The sequence below is a fragment of the Camellia sinensis genome, chromosome 9, assembly GCF_055761805.1.
Source record: "Camellia sinensis isolate YWXY chromosome 9, ASM5576180v1, whole genome shotgun sequence".
Taxonomy (NCBI): Eukaryota; Viridiplantae; Streptophyta; class Magnoliopsida; order Ericales; family Theaceae; genus Camellia; species Camellia sinensis.
In genome coordinates, this window is record NC_138969.1 from 77,023,409 (window position 1) to 77,043,789 (window position 20,381).

The 20,381-nt window shown below is 37.6% G+C and overlaps 1 long non-coding RNA gene and 1 pseudogene across 1 annotated transcript; one reads left to right on the forward strand and one right to left on the reverse strand.

The window, feature by feature from the left end:
- Window positions 1–4,955: 4,955 nt before the first annotated feature.
- On the reverse strand, window positions 4,956–9,874 carry LOC145798664 (uncharacterized). The gene is made up of 2 exons (XR_014339996.1): window positions 9,184–9,874; window positions 4,956–5,209 (listed from the first exon to the last, which is right to left on the reverse strand). It is a non-coding gene; the product is annotated as an uncharacterized LOC145798664 (long non-coding RNA).
- An 8,083-nt stretch (window positions 9,875–17,957) lies between these two features.
- LOC114307960 (non-specific lipid-transfer protein 1 pseudogene) lies at window positions 17,958–18,890 on the forward strand (annotated as a pseudogene).
- Window positions 18,891–20,381: the final 1,491 nt, after the last annotated feature.

Genomic DNA, 20,381 nt, shown 5'->3' on the forward strand with positions numbered 1-20,381 from the left:
AGACAGCATGAAAGAGACAGAGCAGAACAAAACAGATCTGCAATGATGCACAAAACAGATCAGCACAGGCTGTAGTACAGATCAGCAATAACAAGCTCTAGTATAAGCAGAAGAACAGCACAGCAAAAGCAAGGCCAATTTGTCACCATTCAAGAATCAAAAAATCAGCAATACCTCAATCCATTGTTTAGCCTAGATAAGCACAGAAACAGAACCTATAGAAACAGAACAAGACTCAACGAGATAAACACTCAAACCAGGTACACACTCAACCACCATTCCTAAGGCAAAACTTGACCTGCTGCAAATTGTAAACTAGATCAGTTACAGAAGCTGCCACATGTAATGGTGATGCCTTAATCCATAAAGCTGCTCTCACTTTCACTATTTCGCATAGAGCTTCAAAGTCTAGTTGAATTCCATTAAAAACACACTCATTTCTATGTCTCCAGATAGACCAAAGAGTTGCCAAAGGGATGACCATCCAGATTTTCTTCTCCAATTTTGACATTCTGCAACCATACCACCACTGCAGCAGCCCATCGACAGAACCTAGCATGACCCACTTAAAACCCCACCTTCTTACAATGTTTGACCAGAGCCTCCAAACAAAAGGACAGACAAGAGGAATATGCTCCACAGTTTCAACATCATTATGGCAGAAAACACATTCAAGATTAACACTCCCATCAAGTATACTAATTCTATAAAGAAAATAGGAAGTTTTAACCTTACCAAGCCATGCCAACCACCCAAAAAATTACACTTTGGGAGGAGCAAAATTATTCCATATAGAGCCTACCATTGCCAGAACTGATGCTACACTAAAGGGATTCGCGCCACTTATAAACTGATGCTACACTAAACAGTCCAGATGAATCTGCTGACCATTTCAATACATCTGGTTTATTAATGCAAAGAGCTGGTGCACCCCTAAGCAAACATACTAATCTATGGACTTCCTCCTCCTCCCAAGCCAATAGATTCTTCTAAACTCTAGGTTTCAATCATCAGTAGTACCCCTATTCTCAAAAAACACCCTTACCACCCCTTGCTTATCCATGGGTAGAAAGAATAGTCTAGGGAATTCCTCCTTTAAACATACATTGCCAATCCACTTGTCCAACCAAAAGTGAGCTCTACTCCCATCCTCCAAAGCAATTTGAGAGTTATGAATATAGAAATTATGCAAGTCTTGATTCAACAGAGCTACATTAAGTATATCAATCCAGATCTTCGATCCCCTGCCTTCCAATGTTGGGAACCATTTTCCATCTTCAACATTATATTTTGCGCAAATCACTTCTTTCCAAAGTGTTTGATTCTCAGATCCAAACCTCCACCACCATTTTAGCAATAGGCATTCATTGAATGTTCTAATCCCACTTAGATTCTTATTCTTTGCAATTACCTCCCAACAGACCAAATGTACTTTTCTTCTGAGATCAGATCCTCCCCACAAGAAAGCTGATTGTATTTGCTCAATCTCCTTAGCGACCCCAACAAGAATCTTGAACAATGATAGATAGTAAACAGGCGGATTGGACATAACAAACTTGATTAGAGTTAATCTCCTCGCAAAACAAAGTAGTCTTCTCTTCGAAGTGGGCCAAGTTCACTTATCTCTGTTGAGCCTAAGGAAGTAGTGAAAGGAATTGAGGTTGTTGAAAAGTCTTCTATTCCGGTAGAGAATGGCAATTCGGTCAAGAAAGGGGAATTATCTAAGAGTCATAAGGGTGGTGGTGTTCATAAGGTCTCAAACCCCAACAATGCTAGTCAAAGAAATAAAAAAAAGGAAGAAAAAGTTACTAAAAGTATTAATGGTATTTCCAAAATTGAAGAGATTAAGTATTGGTTTGAGGTGATTGTTTGATATGAGGGTTCGAATTTGGAAGGTGTAGATGGACTATTATGATCGGTGTTTTGGGTGTTGGGGGTGGTTTTATTTCCTTTGTTTTCTTGTTTGTTCAGTTGATTTCCCTCCAGTCATGGTGTAATGCTAGTAGATGATTGGCTTGCTTTTCGATCTTGACCTAGTTGGAATCGTCTAGTTTGCTTTGATACTTAAGCACTCATCTCCCTTTATTAATGTTCATCTCTGTGTTCTGTACATCTGATTTTCATCACTAAAGTTTCTTTTGCTGATAAAAAAAATAATAATAATAAATAATACATTTCTAACTTGGCCAGTACATTATAAATAGAAAAATCACTTTTGTTTGGTTTTAGAAAATTAAGCGCACTTTTTAGAAAATTAATTTTTTTTTTGTGTTTTTTTTTTTTGTTTTTAGTTAAAATTTTTAATATTTTAATATTTTATGATTTATTTATTTATTTATTTATTTTAGTTTTTGGATGCACTTCACCTAAATACACTTAAAAAGTATAATATTTATAGAAAAAAATCTTCAAAAAATTCATCACACACAAAAAATATATAACAATTCAGTACATTTTCGTATTCTTATATATTTATAGAATTGTTTAAATATAAATTCACAAATATTTTAATTTTTAATTACATCTAAGTTATTTGCATTTAGAAAGTAAAAAATTCACTAAAAAAATTATCAATTTTCAAAAAATAAATCAAAACCAAACAGTTTTTGTTTTTTTTTTTTTTTTATCAGCAAAAGAAAATTTTTATTAATGAAGAACCAGAAACAAGAGAAAACATACAACAATAAAACAAGGCTGTGCAAAACGAGCATCATAGCTAAACCTCTACAATCCCATCTAGGATGGCACCGGAGAGACAGCACAATAATATGGTAGCACAAGCCCGAGATAGGTGAGAGGCCAATCAACAATAACCCAAAAAACACAAAAAAACAAGAAGAACAAAACACCCCAAGCCTAAGTACACCCAACAACTATAACTACACACCCAATTCAAAATACAAAGAATATGCAACAACCATAATAAAACCAGCAGCAGCTATCGACGCCTTAATCAAATCACCCAAGATCAATGAGCCAAAATTGCCTGCCATACCAGATTACTTCCCACCAGCAGTAGATTACCAATTAGCAGCAAAGCAAAATTAGCAACCCAGCATCAGCAGATTAATAATTAGCAAAACTAGCATCACAATAGCAGCAGACAGCAACACCCAGCAATCACCATAACAGCAACAATCAGCAACCAATTCACCCAACAAACAACAACAACGAACAAATTGCCCATCAAGCAGCAACACCGACAACAATATATAGCAGAACTAGTATCTAGACACTACAAAACCAGTAATAATCATCCATCAAAACATCCAGCAAGCATCCATTACCAAGAAGCTAAGAGTGACCTTTGAACTGCTGAACGTTATTAACAATTTCCTGCACAGAGTAAAAACCATCACTAGAATGAGCCTTTACCCAAATGGCAATTCTGAATTTGATCAGATCGCACACTTCCTCCAGATGTGCTTGCTTACTTTGGAACACAACCTTATTCCTGAGCTTCCATAATGACCACAATACAGCCAATGGTATAGCCTGCCAAATCAAATTTGCAAACTTACCCCACCTAAAACTACTCCACCAGCCAAGAAGATCCTCCACATTTCGAGGTATAACCCAATGCAGCCCCCACCATTGCAGTAGACAAGACCACACCCCCCAAGCAAAAGGACACCAGAACAAGATATGGGACACTGACTCCACCTCCCTCTTGCAAAATATGCATAGGACAGAAGCCTCAAGACCTAAAACCCCGATCCTTTGCAAAAATGAAAAAGACTTAAGTCTTCCCTTCCACACCAACCATCCAAGAAACTACACTTTTGGGGGGTAAATATTGTTCCATAGTAACTTAGAAACCAAAAGAGGAGTGAAAGACATCAACAAGGAATACAAGAAAGAGACCGAAAACTGCCCAAAAGAATTAGCCATCCACTATAGACAGTCAGCACTATCAGAAAAACCAGTCCCAACAGAGATCAAAAAAGCCTCCAATCTAATCAACTCATCTGATTCCCAACTCAGCAAGGTTCTTCTAAACCTGAGAAAGCCATTTTAATGGGCATCCCTCCTATCCATCACCACTCTCAGAGTGATCTCCTTCTCTGATGATAGACTAAATAACCTAGGAAACAAAGACTTAATAAAAAGATTACCCACCCAACTATCAGACCAAAAGTGGACTCTGTTTCCATTACCCACAAATAATTGAGAATTAACCATAAAAATATTGAAAAGATGAGAATTTGATTTACTAACCTTGAGAATATCACCCCAAATTTTTGAATAAGACCCAAAAAACTTCTAGAAAAGGGTACCACCTCCCACCATTCGAAGAATACCTACAACAAATTACACGTTTCCACAATGGTGAATCCTCCGCACCATACGGCCACCACCATTTAGCCAATAGGCAATCATTCACCTATTGAACCCTCCTAATACCCAGACCCCCATTGTCTTTGCCTTTAATTACTTCATCCCAACTAACAAGATGAACCTTCCTCTTCATGTCAGATCCCTCCCCCCCCCCCCCACAGAAAGTTTTCTCGGATTCTATCAAATGCCTTAGCCACAGAAGAGAGAATCTTAAAAAGAGATAAATAATACGAAGGCAGACTAGATAACACTGACTTAATGAGTGTTAACCTTCCTCCAAATGATAGAAGCTTCCTCTTCCAAGAAGCAAGTCTAGCTTTGCATTTATCAAGAATAGGCTTCCAAGTCTTCTTAAGCCTAGGGCTTGCCCCTAATGGTAACCCAAGATAGGACAGTGGTAATTTCTGAACCCTACAATATAATCTAGATGCAAACATGTCATGACCCGAACCCGCCCCCATGGGTTAAGGACATAACTGGCCAGTAATCACGAGATTACCTACGGCCTCAAACCAAATAAGACATAACTCATCAGAGTAAAAGGGCCAAACGGAAGCAAATTTAAACTTTGTCCTTAGAGCCGTGCTTATATGGCACGTCATAACAAACCATACATATACATGTTAATAACTCACATCAAAATATGTACTAACACAAAGCTCTGTACATACAGGATCATTCAAGTATAGGTCAGCCAATCAAAACTATATACAATTGCAATCCAAAGTCCTCGCCAACATGACAAAATATAACAAGGTAGCAAAAGGGTGAAGACGAGTCTCATGCGTGAGACGTAAGGGCTGACTCTTCAAAACTTTGGTTGTTCCACACAAACTTCACTGAGGCTGGGTTTGAACCTCTCTTGGCTCACCTACAAACACATGAATGAGCGTGAGCGAAAGCCCAGTGAATAATATCAAATAAAGAAGATACATTAGAAGAACATACATCAGACGGCCTTGGGCCCAATTCATATTTCTATCTAGCATATATATATATAGATCAAGTGACTGCGGTTCCAAACACATCGAACGGCCTCGGGCCCAATCCATTTATGTCAAACTGGCCTTTGGCCCATTTATCTTTCACTCATGTCAAACGATCTTTGACCCATCCATTCTTTCATTTATGTCAGACTGGCCTTTGGCCCAACCATTCTTTCATTCATGTCGAACTAGCCTTTGGCCCAACCATTCTTTCAGTCATGTCGAATTGGCCTTTGGCCCAACCATTCTTTCATTCATGTCAAACTGGCCTTTGGCCCAACCATTCATATTTCTGACTATCATTCGTATCAGACTATCATTCATTTATGTCATACGGCCTCTGACCCATTCATTCGTGTCATACAAATATTTGTCCCCAATTCAATGTAACAAACTTGTAAGACTTATATGGAAATAAGCAATTGGACAAATAACATACTCCAGACATCTTTATTAAGATATTACTTACAGTGATCGGCAGGATGATTTGCCCTGGAGCTCGGCCCTACACATTCCATGAACACAATGGGTCACAAACAATTCAATCCGTTCTTAATTCACATATTCATCTTTGGGCTTCATTCTTATCCTTTTAACTCATTTACAATGCTTAATGCATGCCTAAGAGTACTTAGAAGTGAAAGAGAACGAAAAATGGAACACAGAACACATTTACAAAATTTCATAAACAGGGGTCCCCGCTCGAGCGTAGACTTTCCCGCTCAAACGGACCCATTAAGTCTGCAAAAGTACTGGTTGCCTCATTATTACGCTCGTTCGTGAACTCAGACGCTCGAGCTGGAAGTCCCACTACATGGCTCCTCGCTCGAGCGTGAATGTCCCCGCTCGAGCGGACACCCATGTCTGCAAAACTTCTGGGAGCTCGTATTTCCCGCTCGAGCGACGCTTTCCCCACTCGAGCGGACATCCCAAATTCTGGAAAATCCAGAATTGTTCTTGAGCTTCAAACTTGCATTCAACTCAACATATCTTGCATATTATGGCTCAAACTTCACATATACATCTATCCACATGATCCAACACCAAATTTATTACATTATGAGGCTCAATTTCACAAATTAATCACATGCATGTCCCAATTTACACCAAACTTATTTCCAACATAACAAATTCATGCATTCAAAACTCATACTCTTATGAATTGTACATTCATGTGAGATATAACCCTCATTCTCAACTTAGCTGATGAAGAGATGGTTAAAAACATGAACTTCAATCAAAGATTCAACACGGATCATGTATTTCAAGCTCTAACATACAAATTCATGGCAATTTCCTACATGCATGTGTATATTGAGTTCTAATTTATCAAACCTAATTCATTTTCATCACAATCAATTCAATTCATGTTCCTTATCATCATTCAATTTTGAATTCCCAAAGTTACAAGCTAATATCCATGAATTTACTCACCTAGGAGCTTTAAACACCCAAATTCTAGGTAATTCTTTGAGTTCAACCTCCAATTCTCAAGCCTTAAGCCAAAATTGCCCAATTCTTTCTCTTTCCCTCTCTAGCCGACCCTCTCTCTCTTTCCTTAGAGTGATTTCAGCCAAAATGAATAAAAGAGAGGAGTTGAGTGTATAGTGCCCCTTTTTATATAAGTCCCATTAATCATAATTATCAATATTAAATAATTTGAGCACTACACCATCAATTTAATCTAATTAATCTGATCCGAATCAATTTTCAATTAAATTTCACAATAGGCTCTAAAAATTACGCCAATCACAATGGTGTAGTTAATTTTAGTTTCTATGGCCGATAAGGCCTTAAATTTTCAGTTTATAACAGTAAGTTGAATAGATATTCCTACGGTGAACAGATAGAAATTCAAAACCACATATAAATGGCACTCAAAATCATATCAAACACATAATCACATACGCAATTAAGATTAATTAGCATAATACGGAGCAGGGTTATCACAAAACACCTCCATCTCGTTCTCAGGCACACCTATACCACATATAGAGCTTTTATGAAAATTAATTTTCAAGCCAGAGACCAGTTTGAAGCACCTCAAAATCCTTTTAACTACCATTACCACTTCCAACTCAACCTCATAGAAAATAATCATATCGTCCACGAAGTGAAGATGTGATATCGTAACATCATGACCCACCGTAGCCCCTGAAAGTAGACCCAAAGACCTGGCCTTAAGCATCAACGTATTAAGCCATTCCCCCACTATGTTAAACAGGAAGGGAGATAAAGGGTCACCTTGTCGAAGACCTTTACTAGGCTTAAATTCATCTGTTGGAGATCCATTGACAAGAACAGAACATCTGGAAGATTGGAGGCACTCCCGAATCCAACCCCTCCACCTAACCCCAAAGCCAAACTCATTCATCATAGATAAGAGACAACCCCAATTAACTGAATCGTATGCCTTTTGGAAATCAAGCTTGAGAATCACTCCCTTCTTTCTATTAGCCTCCCACCAATCAACAATCTCATTAGCTATTAAAACCCCGTCAAGTATATTCCTGCTGCCCAAAAATGCTAATTGTGCCTCGCCAATAACCCTTGGCACCACCTTCTTCAACCTATTAGCTAACACTTTGGCTAGAATCTTATATATAGACCCAATTAGACTTATTGGCCTGCAATCAAAAATACTAATTGGACAATCAACCTTGGGTATAAGAGTAATAAAAGAGTTGTTTAACCCCGAAGCCAACTTCCCATTGTCATAAAACTCCTTGAAAAATTGCATAACCTCTGGCTGAAACACCCTCCAACATTTTTGGAAGCACGCCAAGTTAAATCCATCCGGTCTCGGAGCTCTATTCCCATCACTACTTTTAATAGTAGCCCAAACTTCATCTTCCGAAAAAATAGCATCCAAGCCATCCACAAGTTGATCTTGACCAATAGATCTAAATTGCCCTCTCAGCTGTGGACTACTCCCCCAATCTTCAGTAAACACTTGTTTAAAGTGCCTTAACACCTCTCCTTTCACCAGGTTTGGCTCCTCAAGACACTCACCATAAGGAAATTCCTGCACTGCCTACTCGAAGCTATAGTATGAAAAAACCTTGCATTTTTGTCACCTTTCAAGGTCCAATCTAATCTGGATTTCTAAAGCCACATCCATTCCTCCCTTTTAGACAAAGACCATACTAGCTTCCTAACCTCTCTTTGCCTAGCTACTTCATCATCCCCCAATTCTCTGGATTCAGCCACCAAATCCAATTCGTGCAACTCCTCTTGTGCATTTTTTAATGAACAAGATACATTCCCAAACATCTCTCTATTCCACTTCTTCAGAACCAATCTCAGATGTCTAAGCTTCATGACAATCACAAACCCCGCCCACCCACAAATTGTTGATTCCCCCCAAGACTTCTTAATAAATGACATAAAATCTGGATATAAGAGCCAGGCATTGATAAACCTGAACGGTTTTGGTCCCCAGTCCCTCTCATCCTCCATCAAAAGCAAAGGGCAGTGATCCGACACACCCCTAGGCAAGCCCACAATTTCAGCTTGAACTTCTCTATCCATTCAGAGAACAGCAATACTCTGTCAATCCGACTCCACCTGCCCCCATCTTCTGAATTACTCCAAGTAAATTGTCTTCCATGCATTGGCACATCAAACAGTTCTAATTCTTCAATAAGGTTGTTAAACTCTAACATGCCTCTATCCCTTCTTATACAACATTTCCTTTCCCCTAAACTCCTAATCTCATTAAAGTCACCCCCCAAACACCATGGGCCAGGAAATTATGACCTTAAATTCTTAATGACATTCCATAAAAGGCCCCTCCGTGAAGCATCATTTGGTGCATAAATATTTATAAAGACACAATGAAAATCAGGGAAGACAGTACCTGACAACAAAACGAAACACCTAGAGCTGTAGTAATGGGACATTACAAAAGCCTTCGGTCTCCATACACACAATAGCCCACCAGCCGAACCATCAGCATCCACACTCAAAAATTCAAAATTATCATCAGGCCAAACCAAGTGTACCAACTCTCTAGACAAGCCACCCTTCTTAGTTTCTTGAAAAAACGCTAGATCAACTCTGCGCTCCTTAAGTAACTCCCTAATTTTCCTTCTTGTCCCTGATTTCCCAAAACCCCTGATATTCCAAAACAGTAGCTTCATCTGAACACAAATCAAGACACAAAGGCCACCTGATAATGTTATTCAGTGGTGAATAACACCATCCTTCTACGCCACCCTCCTCGCATCATCCTCCTCTAACTCCATGATTCTCTGCAATACCTCATGTTCATTGCTGCCGAAGTCAATCCCTAAGGATTTACCCACCTTCAAAGTCTCCTTTGCTTCCTTCGTAACCCAAGCCCTTCCCCGATTAGACTGACCACCCGAACTTGATCTTGACAGCACAGCTGCTGCCACTTGAAAAACAGGTCCTTTGTGCCAACTTCCCCTTGAAGATGAACCACAACAACGAACAGCTCCCTTTCCCCCTTTCAGATCTTTTCTTCCCCAACTTGATACCTTTTCATAAGCTAAATCTTTTTTTTTCCCAATTAATTTGCAAATCTGTTTGTGCGGCACCCCAAATCCTCCCGCAGCCCTACCCAAAATAGATATGGGCTGTGAAGAAGGTAAATGAGAACTTTCACTAGCATAGGCCTGAATCACATCCTTGCCATTAGAGCATAGGCCCACACCCGTATTAACTTCACTGGGCTTAACCACACCCTTTGCTCTAATAGCCTCATCCAATACAATTTGAATCTTAATCCCTTGCCTATCAGGCCCATTACCACTAAGGCTTCTTAGATAACCAGCTGTAACCAACCATTCCTCCTTACCACTCCTCTCAATAATATTCCTTTGACAAACAGTTATACTATCATTGGAAATACCTCTATTACATACTACTAATTCCTTCTGACTCCCCATGCATGTATTAAATGAGTCTCCCACTACAGAAGGAGAAAAAACGTCCAGCTTCTCCACACCTCAACTACCATCCCTAATTGCCCCTCCCTTCCTACAAAGAGAGGCCACCTCATCATGAATGGCCACCTCAGTCTGCATTGTGGCTTCCACTTCAGCCACTACTTCCAGTTCTAGTCTCCCATGGCTGCCTTGCTTAACCTCTGAATTGTTGGAACTACAGAAATCCATAGCAGAGCATTTACGAACACCATTCCTTGGCACCAGGACATGTTCCTCACAAACTCTTACTGTATAGCTTTTACCTTTACATCTTACCTGCACCATTGTATTAATAACACCCATAAAAAACGTGGCTACTTTCACTCTTCCACATCTGAATGATACTTGCTTGGATGTAGCTTCATCCACTCTAATTACCTCTCTCCAGAAATGCCCAATCTTACTAAATGTATCAACACTCCACAAATTGAAAGGAATTCCATAACAGCACAACCATACTCCTCTCTCTTACTGGATATGCCCTCTCCTCGACCACTCGTCCATGGAAACACACCAATCCTTCCAGCAACTTTCAAGTAATGACTTATTAGCCTTCAACTCAATCGCTGACCTGAAGGATACCACAACAGTCCTTCCACCTCCTTTTCTAACTGCAACTCCTTCTGGTCCTAGATCACAGACAGCTTTTTTGAAGTCTGAAAACACATAGAAACTTTTCAGCTTAACAATAAGACTATCATACAACCAACCATTCCCCACTTCAACCACATCTACAGTAGGGCCCATAGTCTCATAAACATTTCCCACCTGAACCACTTCTGCATATGACTTCTTGCTCCTAAACGAGGACTCTGCTTTCGCCAGATAACTCCTCCCAACCTGTTCTGCTCTCCTATTGCCCTTCCTTCCTTTAGTAGACTGACCCATACCCCTAGCACCAGAAGTATCTTTTGCAAACTCTGCGAACTTGCCCCATAAAGCTTTGTCGTCACACCACACTCCATTAGCCTTTTGGACTGCCATCTCCGCCGCAACAGAGCAATCATATCTGACAAAACCAAACCTTAACCTTGTTGTTTTCCTAGTCTTATTAGGGATAAACACATCTCTGACCATTCTGAACTTCTTAAACAACTCATACAGCCCCTTTGGATTCATTGACAAGGGAATGTTGTCCACAAAAATTGTGTAAATACCTGGTTTTCCAGGTACAGACCCTTGTTCTCGTCTCCTCCATCCATACAACACCGAACGCCATCCCCCCACCTCCCTAGCCACCAACTTTTAATGAGAGATATTGCATAAATATAATTGTTATACAATTGTGGGGCTCATTAACTTGGTGAGTGCTAAGCTCAATTTGAGCAAGAGATCAAAACCAAACAGTTAGCATCCCCATTGTTGAAAACTAATAAAAAATAACATAAAATGAAGGGAAACAACACTATAAATTATGTGGTTTTGGCTACACCCTATATCAAGTAGGGTGCTCATGGATCGGTTTGATACTACATTTAGAATCAATCTAATTACGACCAGTTCCAAGGTTTTGGGCTCAGAATCAAACCAATAATGCACTAGAACTAACCCAACCCAATGTTGCTCCGATTGGTTTGGGTTAGAACCAAGATTTCATACTATATTAAAAATAAGGGGTTTAGTTTAAGATCACTTATATTAAGATACAATATTTTTATAGTAGTTGGAGTCCCTCAACATTTTCACAGAGAAATTTCGGCAAATAGAAATCCTAGCATAGAGAAATTTTGGCATAGAGAAATTTTAGTACAGAAAAATTTTAACACTTCAAAGAGTAATTTCTTTGCACCGAGTTGAAATTTCTCTAATAATATTATTGAGAGACCTTCACTAATAAGAAAAAATATATTGGACCTCTCCTACTATCAAAAGTTGAAGAGAGATGTTTCACTAATTTTTTCTAAAAATAACTGAATCAATAAATACTAAATTATTAAAATAAACAAGTCTTTAAAATTTAAATATAACATAAATGAAGAGCAAAATATCATTTAATGCAAACCATTACAAATTAAATCTAACTCAAGCTTAAATATTAGCAATACAAATTAAATCCATCAGTACAACCAATACAAATTAAATCAACTACAAAATATAACGCAAGCTTCTAATATTTCATTCGTTCACGTCACCTAATAATTCTTGTATGTAGGATTTATTAGATGCAATCATGTCCATTGTAATAGACCTATTAAGTGCAAACATGTCAATATAAATAAAATTTTAAAATATATATATATATATATATAAGTTCGGTTCTCGGGGTGCGGTTTTGGCAAGGTTTAAATCAATAAGCAATCCAATCATATCAGTTTAATGATTTGAAGACCGAGAATCAAACCAATGCACTCGAAAACCAACTCAACCCAAACCCAAAGTGGTCGGTTTGGTTCGATTCTTCGATTTACTGACTAATTTGAATGCCTCTAATATCAACGACATATGATAAATGAACTGCATGGTAAAGAAAAAAAGAAGGGTCTAGATTATTGAGAGAACAGTTGGGTTCAGTGGGCCTATTATGGGGTTGATTTTGGTGCTATGAGATGTTCGCGTTTTAGAATTTATTGAGTAAAATATTTATGTAAAAAATTAAGATGGTAGTTATATGTTTGAATTACATTTGATTTGAAAAAATAGATAACAAATATAATTTGAGGAATAGCCATCCATTTTGTGTAATACAAATGTGATTCAAATATATAGTTTCTGATATTCGATTATTTTAATTTTTTCATGAATATCCTACCAAAAAAATTCTTAAAAGTGAACAATTTAAATTATCAAATTAACTCCAAAATAGCCTATCAAGTCCAAACTATACTCACAGGTTGAAGAGAATCCAAACCAAAAAAAGTATGCATACATGATGAATGGACTGCATGGTAATGCTCGGTCGAAAAAGGAATGCATGTTCAAAAATCATGACAAATAAATACTAAAGTGGTGGAGGAGATCATGGGATCCATTCACCAACCCCTTCCACAATTATCTACAAATAGAATAAAAATACATACACAAAATTTGGAATTTCGTCTAATTTTTTAAAAGATATTATCAATTAAATTAAAAGATGAATATTCATAATTTCTATATTTTAGATTTGTGATCCATATAATCTTGTAATTTTTTTTGTAATCCTTTTAGATGTGGAATGACTCATTTACCTGCTAGATTGTAGTGTTACATTTGGAAAGTTACATTGAAGTGGTACGTTTGAGAAAAGTACACTAAACTGTTTTTTTGGACTGTTATCTTGGAGTGTTATGTTTTAGTGTTTGAGTGTTCATGTGTTACGTTTGGGAAAGTACACTAAGAAGTTTTTAGTGTTGGAGTGTTACGTTGGAGTATTACATTTAGAAAAAGTACACTAAGAAATTTTTTAGGTGCCGTTTGATAACACTTACGTTTTTAGTTTTCTGTTTATATTTACAAAAATTTTAAAAACTCAAATAAAAACTTGTTTGGTAAAATTTTTGATTTATCAATCAGTGGTCTCAGTTTATAAATTTGGCCAAAAAATGAAAACACAAAAAATGTATTTCCGTTTTGAATTTTCAGTTTTTTTTTTACCACCCAACACTAACTACCACCCGCCACCATTTTCCACCATCGTCTTCCGCAACCACCGCCCACCACCCACCTGCCACCACCACCTGCCACCACCACTCACCACCCACCAGCCACCACCTGCCACCACCATTCACCACAACCACCACCACCCACCACCCACCTGCCATCCAATCGCCACCACCACCCCCCCTCGTCACCACCACTACCACCACCACCACCACCCACCACCCACCTGCCATTCACCCACCACTACCATCCACCGCCCGCCACCTTCTTGCCACCACCACTCACCACCCACCTGCCACCACCATTCACCACCTGCCACCACCAGTCGCCCACCACCACTAGCCATATGCCACCCACCCGCCACCACCACCACCCACAACCTACCACCACCACCACCACCACCATCACCCGCCATTCACTTGTCACCGCCACTCACCTGTCACCACCACCACCACCCGCCATCGCCACCGCCACCGCCATCACCACCACCCACTCGCTACCACCCATCACCGTCACCCACCCACCCACCATCACCACCTACCACCCACTCGCCACCACCCACCACTACCCACCATCCACCACCCACCTGCCACCACCACCCGCCGCCGCCACCACCACCTACTCACTACCACCCACAACCCGCCATCGTCACCCACACACCCACCACCACTACCACCACCACCTACCCGCAACCACTACCCACCCGCCACCGCCCACCACCACTTGACATCCGCCACCCACCTGCCACCACCACCCACCACTCGCCACCACCCACTTGCTACCACTCACCACCCGCTACCGTCACCCACTCACCCACCCACCCGCCACCACCACCACAACCACCCACTCGTTACCACCCGCCACCGTCACCCACCCACCTGCCACCACCCACCACCACCAGCTACCCACCACCCATCGTCACCACTTTCCAACACCGTCTTCTGCCGCCACTTGCCACTACTTGCCATTTCTCACTCTTTTTTATATTTTTAAAATTTTGTAAACATTTTGTCAATTACTAAACACGTTTTTAGTTTATGTTTTTCTAAAAATAAACAAAAACCAGTTTATAAAATTTTTGTAAATATAAACTGAAAACGTAAACGTTACCAAACACACCAGTGTTGAAGTGTTGTGTTTAGAAAAAGTATACTAAAGAGTTTTTTTTGTGTATTACATCGTACACTAAGGAGTTTTTTAGCATGTTACATCGGAATGTTACGTTAGGAAAAAGGTATACTAAGTAGTTTTTTTTTAGAGTGTTATGTTGAAGTGACGGAAACATGGTCTAAAAATTAAATCAAACTTTCCTAAGATAATGTCCCTCAATGAGGAAGGGTATAAATGTCTATCAAATCATACCAAAATTTAAAATAAGATCTCACGATAAGGTTACCAAGACAAACAGAACTTATCAATGTATTAGAAAATTCATGGAACTGATTGAAGTAATTGATTCCTATGTGGGACTTTCTGATAATTTTTCCTAAATTAAATTAAGAAAACAAAAAATAAAATAAAATACACTAGAACACAAAATTGATACAATTCATATTACAATTATCAAATTGATGTAAGAAGAAAGCTATAAGAACCACAAGTATAATTTAAAGTAAAGTTAGATACCCTAAAATCTTATCCCTAAATTTACCCAAACTGATGTGGTAGGAGGTCTTTTTTTTTGGCTAGCGATGTGGTAGGAGGTTAGCTTTTAATTGATCGATTTCTAAACAAATCAACAAATAACATATAATACTTCATGTCATCGAGGTAAATTTAGAAGGGCAAATTTGATTCAAACATATAGGTGCCGATATCCGATCATCTTATTTTTTATACGAATATTATACTCTGTGAATTCTCAAAAGTGAATTGTTTGGATAAATGAAATGGGACATATGTTGGCTCAACAATCCATTCTCTCTTGTCGACATGTGAACAAAAAAGAAGCTCAACCCAATTTAGAAATGATGTTTCAAAATATTTTAAGAACGTTTATTCATAAATCTCTTTCCATTTACTTACCATATAATCAAAATGTTTCGAGATGCTATAAGCATTTTCGGCATAATTTACTGTTAACAAATAAAGAAAGAATTTTAGTGGTTTTTGTTTTTCTAGATACAACGGAAAGTAATTTTAGTAGTTCAAAACGGGAAAGTGAGTAATGTAGATATATATATATATATATATATATATGTGTGTCCTTGAATCAAGCCACATAATAATAGAATAAGATTAATGCTATATGTACTGATTCGTATATCAATTGATGATGTAACATAATTTAAGATATTTTTAGTATGAATAATGTTTGAGAGCTCGAATTTGGCCCCCTCTAATCCCCCTAATCCCCAAAACGACGTCGTTTTGGGGATTTTTTTTTTTTCTTTTCTTTTTTCTTCTTCCATGTTCGACTCTGCAACAGCTCGGAGGGAGAGGGAGAGGGAGAGAAAGAGAGAAGAAGAGGGGAAGAGAGAAGAGATCGTCGCCCAGCATGTTGCCGCCGATCCCCCAGCCCGCCGCCGCCGTCGCCCAGCCCGTCGCAGCAGCTCCGTCGTCGCCTCCGGCCCCGCCTCCGCCTCCTCCCACTGTTATGGCCCCCTCCAGTCCACTCCTCCTCCTCCTCCTCCTTCCTTCTCTTCTCCTTCTCTGCTTCTGAAAAAAAAAATCAAGATTAGGGGGATTCGGGGGAGCTCATTTTCGAGCTCCCTAGCACGGTCGTTTTAGTATTTGTAATTTGTATAATGAGTGGAGGTCAATAATAAGGTCATAACTAGGGTTGGTACACTAGTTAGTACACTAATTGGTATATATAACACCACTCATAGAATAATGACTAACAATTATATAAATATTAAAATGGAAACACAATAAACTGGAAATTATATTGAATAATTTTGTAATAAAAGTTTATAACCGTTGAGATAAAATTTTTGACATTGTATTAATGGCAACAATTAATGTCTTAAAGTAGTTTTCCTTAAAAATATTTCGAAGAGAATAATATTTTCCCATTTTTTATTTGAGTGAAAATTATCTTCGGTACAGCATGGGTTAGACCTGATGTGAATTTTTTTTTATGTACTTTCCATGCTAAACTTTCACAACTCTGATAGAGTTAGGGATTCATTTATATACATTTATACGCTTAATTACAACTCGTTAAGTGGTATAACATTTTTTAGCATTTCTATAATTATCAATCTTACATTGAAAATTTGTGCAAAGAATATACAGAAATTTTCACATGAAGGTAGGATTTACATATGTGAGACTCACGTGGGACAGACACAGGGCGGGTATTGTCACCTCCATTGTAATGCCCCCGATTGAGGTTCGTTTTGATTTTATTTTGATAATCCGAACCGTTCATATTATAGAATTTGTTGAGTATATTATTCGTATAAAAAATGAGTTTAATCGGACTTGCATATCCCTATAATCGGACCATAAGTGCTTTTAAAAAAATTCTCAAAATTATGTTAATCATTTATTTTTTCTAACATAAATTTAGTGTGCTTTTTAAAAAAATTTTTTTATGGGTTTTAGATGTCCAATTGCCTTAATTACTTTTTCAAGGATGCTCTACTCGATAAACCTTTTTTGGATAATTCTTCTTGATAAACCCTATAATATGAACGGTGTGAATTATCAAAATAAATTGGCAAAATACGTCCACGAACTCACCACACGATATTGTGCCTATAAAGACAAGTACTTTGCAAAGGTTTCATGAGGAACCCACCCTCATGTGTGAGCTTTTGTGCATTCTGGGCATAGATTTTGGGTGTAAATAGTATTTCTATTTCGTAATTTGTGTGTTCGTAACATTTATATATTCTTAATTAGCATTTAATTATTTTTGTTAATTACCTCAAATGAGTGGCAGTTATACCAACAAATTAATTGGTCATTGCATTAAATCAAATTCATTCCTTTCGTTCCAAAAATGTGAACTTGATTGATATTATGCGTTCACACTGATTAGAAAAACCACCACCCAAATGCATTATAAATAGGGTGTGTTCCTCAACATTGTAGTCCCAAGAAACATATCAAAACCAAGTTTTGTTCTTAAAGCTTTAAAAAGAGAAAAGATATGGTGATGAAGAAGACGATGGGTGGGTCAGTGTTTGCGGTAGAGTGGGTGATGGTAATTTTGGCATTGATTGCAAGCTCTGTGACTGTGAATGCAACAATTACTTGCCCAGATGCGATACTGAAAATACTTCCATGCGAACCATACCTGTTGGGCATCGGCGACATCACTGTGCCGTGCTGTCAGGGAGCTCAAAACTTGAACCAGATGGTTAATTCTACAGCAGATCGCCGGGCTGTTTGTGCGTGTTTTAAGCAAGTTGGACCTTCTTTAGGGGTTAACGTTGATAGAGCTAAGAAACTTCCCGATCTTTGCAAAATTGATCTTCGCGGAATAACCATTGACTTTACTATTCATTGCAGCACAATTCCGTACGTAACACATCTTACTCACTCTATGTTAACTATTTGTTTATCTATGTCACTAGACTATCGTGATTTCAACAAATTAATAATGACATCAACAGAGTGGTAGCAGCATCTTACTTTCTGTCTCATATAACCATTTTTTTTTTTTTTTTGGGGTCAATTTGAATTTGAATACATTTTCACTTATCAATTAAAACTCTAAAAGGGGACTAATCTTGTGTAGATGTTTGTTCTTCCTCATGAGTTGTGAAAGATGTGTTGAAAGATTACTTTTCGTCCCATACAACCAAATTTATTTTTATTTTTTTGTCAATTTGAATTTGAATACATTTTTTTATGTCACTTGAAACGTTCAATAGCGGTTAATACTGTGTAGATATTCGTTTGTCCTCCTGAGTTGTGAAAGATGTGTAGAAAGATTTACACAATATTAGTCCTTTTCTGCTTTGTTCCTTTTTCTCATATTACTTACTGTGGAAAGATACCTAGATTTTGTCTTATGCTAAAGATTTTTCTTGTTCCTATGCAGAGTTTAATGGCTAGCAACAACAAAGATAATGCTTAGTTGTTATGTTTTAATTAGTTGTTATGTATATGAATAAATTTGTTATCTTTTCTGAAGATTTCCTTCCCTTCATTTTTCCTTTTTCCTTACCAACATTTGCGCCAAAGAAATTGTGGTACCATTGTGTAGAGGAAAAACTTCTCCACAGATTAGTTGATACAACATACCTTTCAATGTCGGATTCGGAAAATTTTGGTTCAGATACATAGTTTCTTGGAATGCTTGCAGTTCGGATACACACCAATTTACCAATAAGATACATATCATTGGACTAAACCTGATTCCGAAGGAAATGTTGTTTAGCTTTAAACTAAAACTGTATTTGTATTTTATTTTATTTTTTTTTTTTTTGTGTTTTTTGAAAACTTCTAGTTCAGATACAAGCCAATTTATTACATATCATCAGACCAAACTAGACGAGTTACTAGTGTTTTGAAGGACATATTGTTTTGATTTCAAACCCGTGTTTTTTCTATTTTTCATTTTCATGTTTTTCTTTTTTTAGTGAAAATTTTCATATTTAAATCAATTTAAAAAAAAAATAGGGTACTCGAACCATGGGTCTAATTTCAAAATAGCCCCCAAACTCTATTTTTTTGGGACGAAAAGGACGATAATAATTTGAAAGAGTATATTAATTTTACCCATCTGTCTATTTGTTTACTATCCACTTATCTGTTCATGTCACCTGTCTATTGTCATGTCCTTTATTTGCAAAATCCAAACCCATGAAAAAAGATATGGACACAACCAGAAAGAGGGTACAAAATAATTAAAAGAGGATCTGAACGAGAATGGTATACTCAATAAGTGAGATTGCTATAAAATTAGTATAACCAATACAAATTAAATCAACTACAAAATCTAACGCAAGCTTCTAATACTTCATTCATTCATGTCACCTAATAATTCTTGTATGTGGGATTTATTAGATGCAATCATGTCCATTGTAATTGACCTATTAAGTGAAAAAATGTCAATATAAATAAAATTTTAAAATATATATATAGGTTCGGTTCTAGGGGTGATTCGGTTTAGACAAGGTTTAAATCAATAAGCAATCCAATCATATCAGTATGATGATTTGAAGACTGAGAATCAAACCAATGCACTCGAAAACCAACACAACCCAAACCCAAAGTAGTCGGTTTAGTTCGATTCTTCGCTTTACTGACTAATTTGAAGGCCTCTAATATCAACAACATATGATAAATGAACGGCATGGTAAAGAAAAAAAGAAGGGTATAGATTATTGAGAGAACAATTGGGTTCAATGGGCCTATTATGGGGTTGATTTTGGTGCTATGAGACGTTCACATTTTAAAATTTATTGAGTAAAATATTTATGTGAAAAATTAAGATGATAGTTATATATTTGAATCATATTTCACTTAAAAAAATAGATAACAAATATAATTTGATAAATAGCCATTCATTTTGTGTAAAAATTCTTAAAAGTGAATAATTTAGATTATCAAATTAACTCCAAAA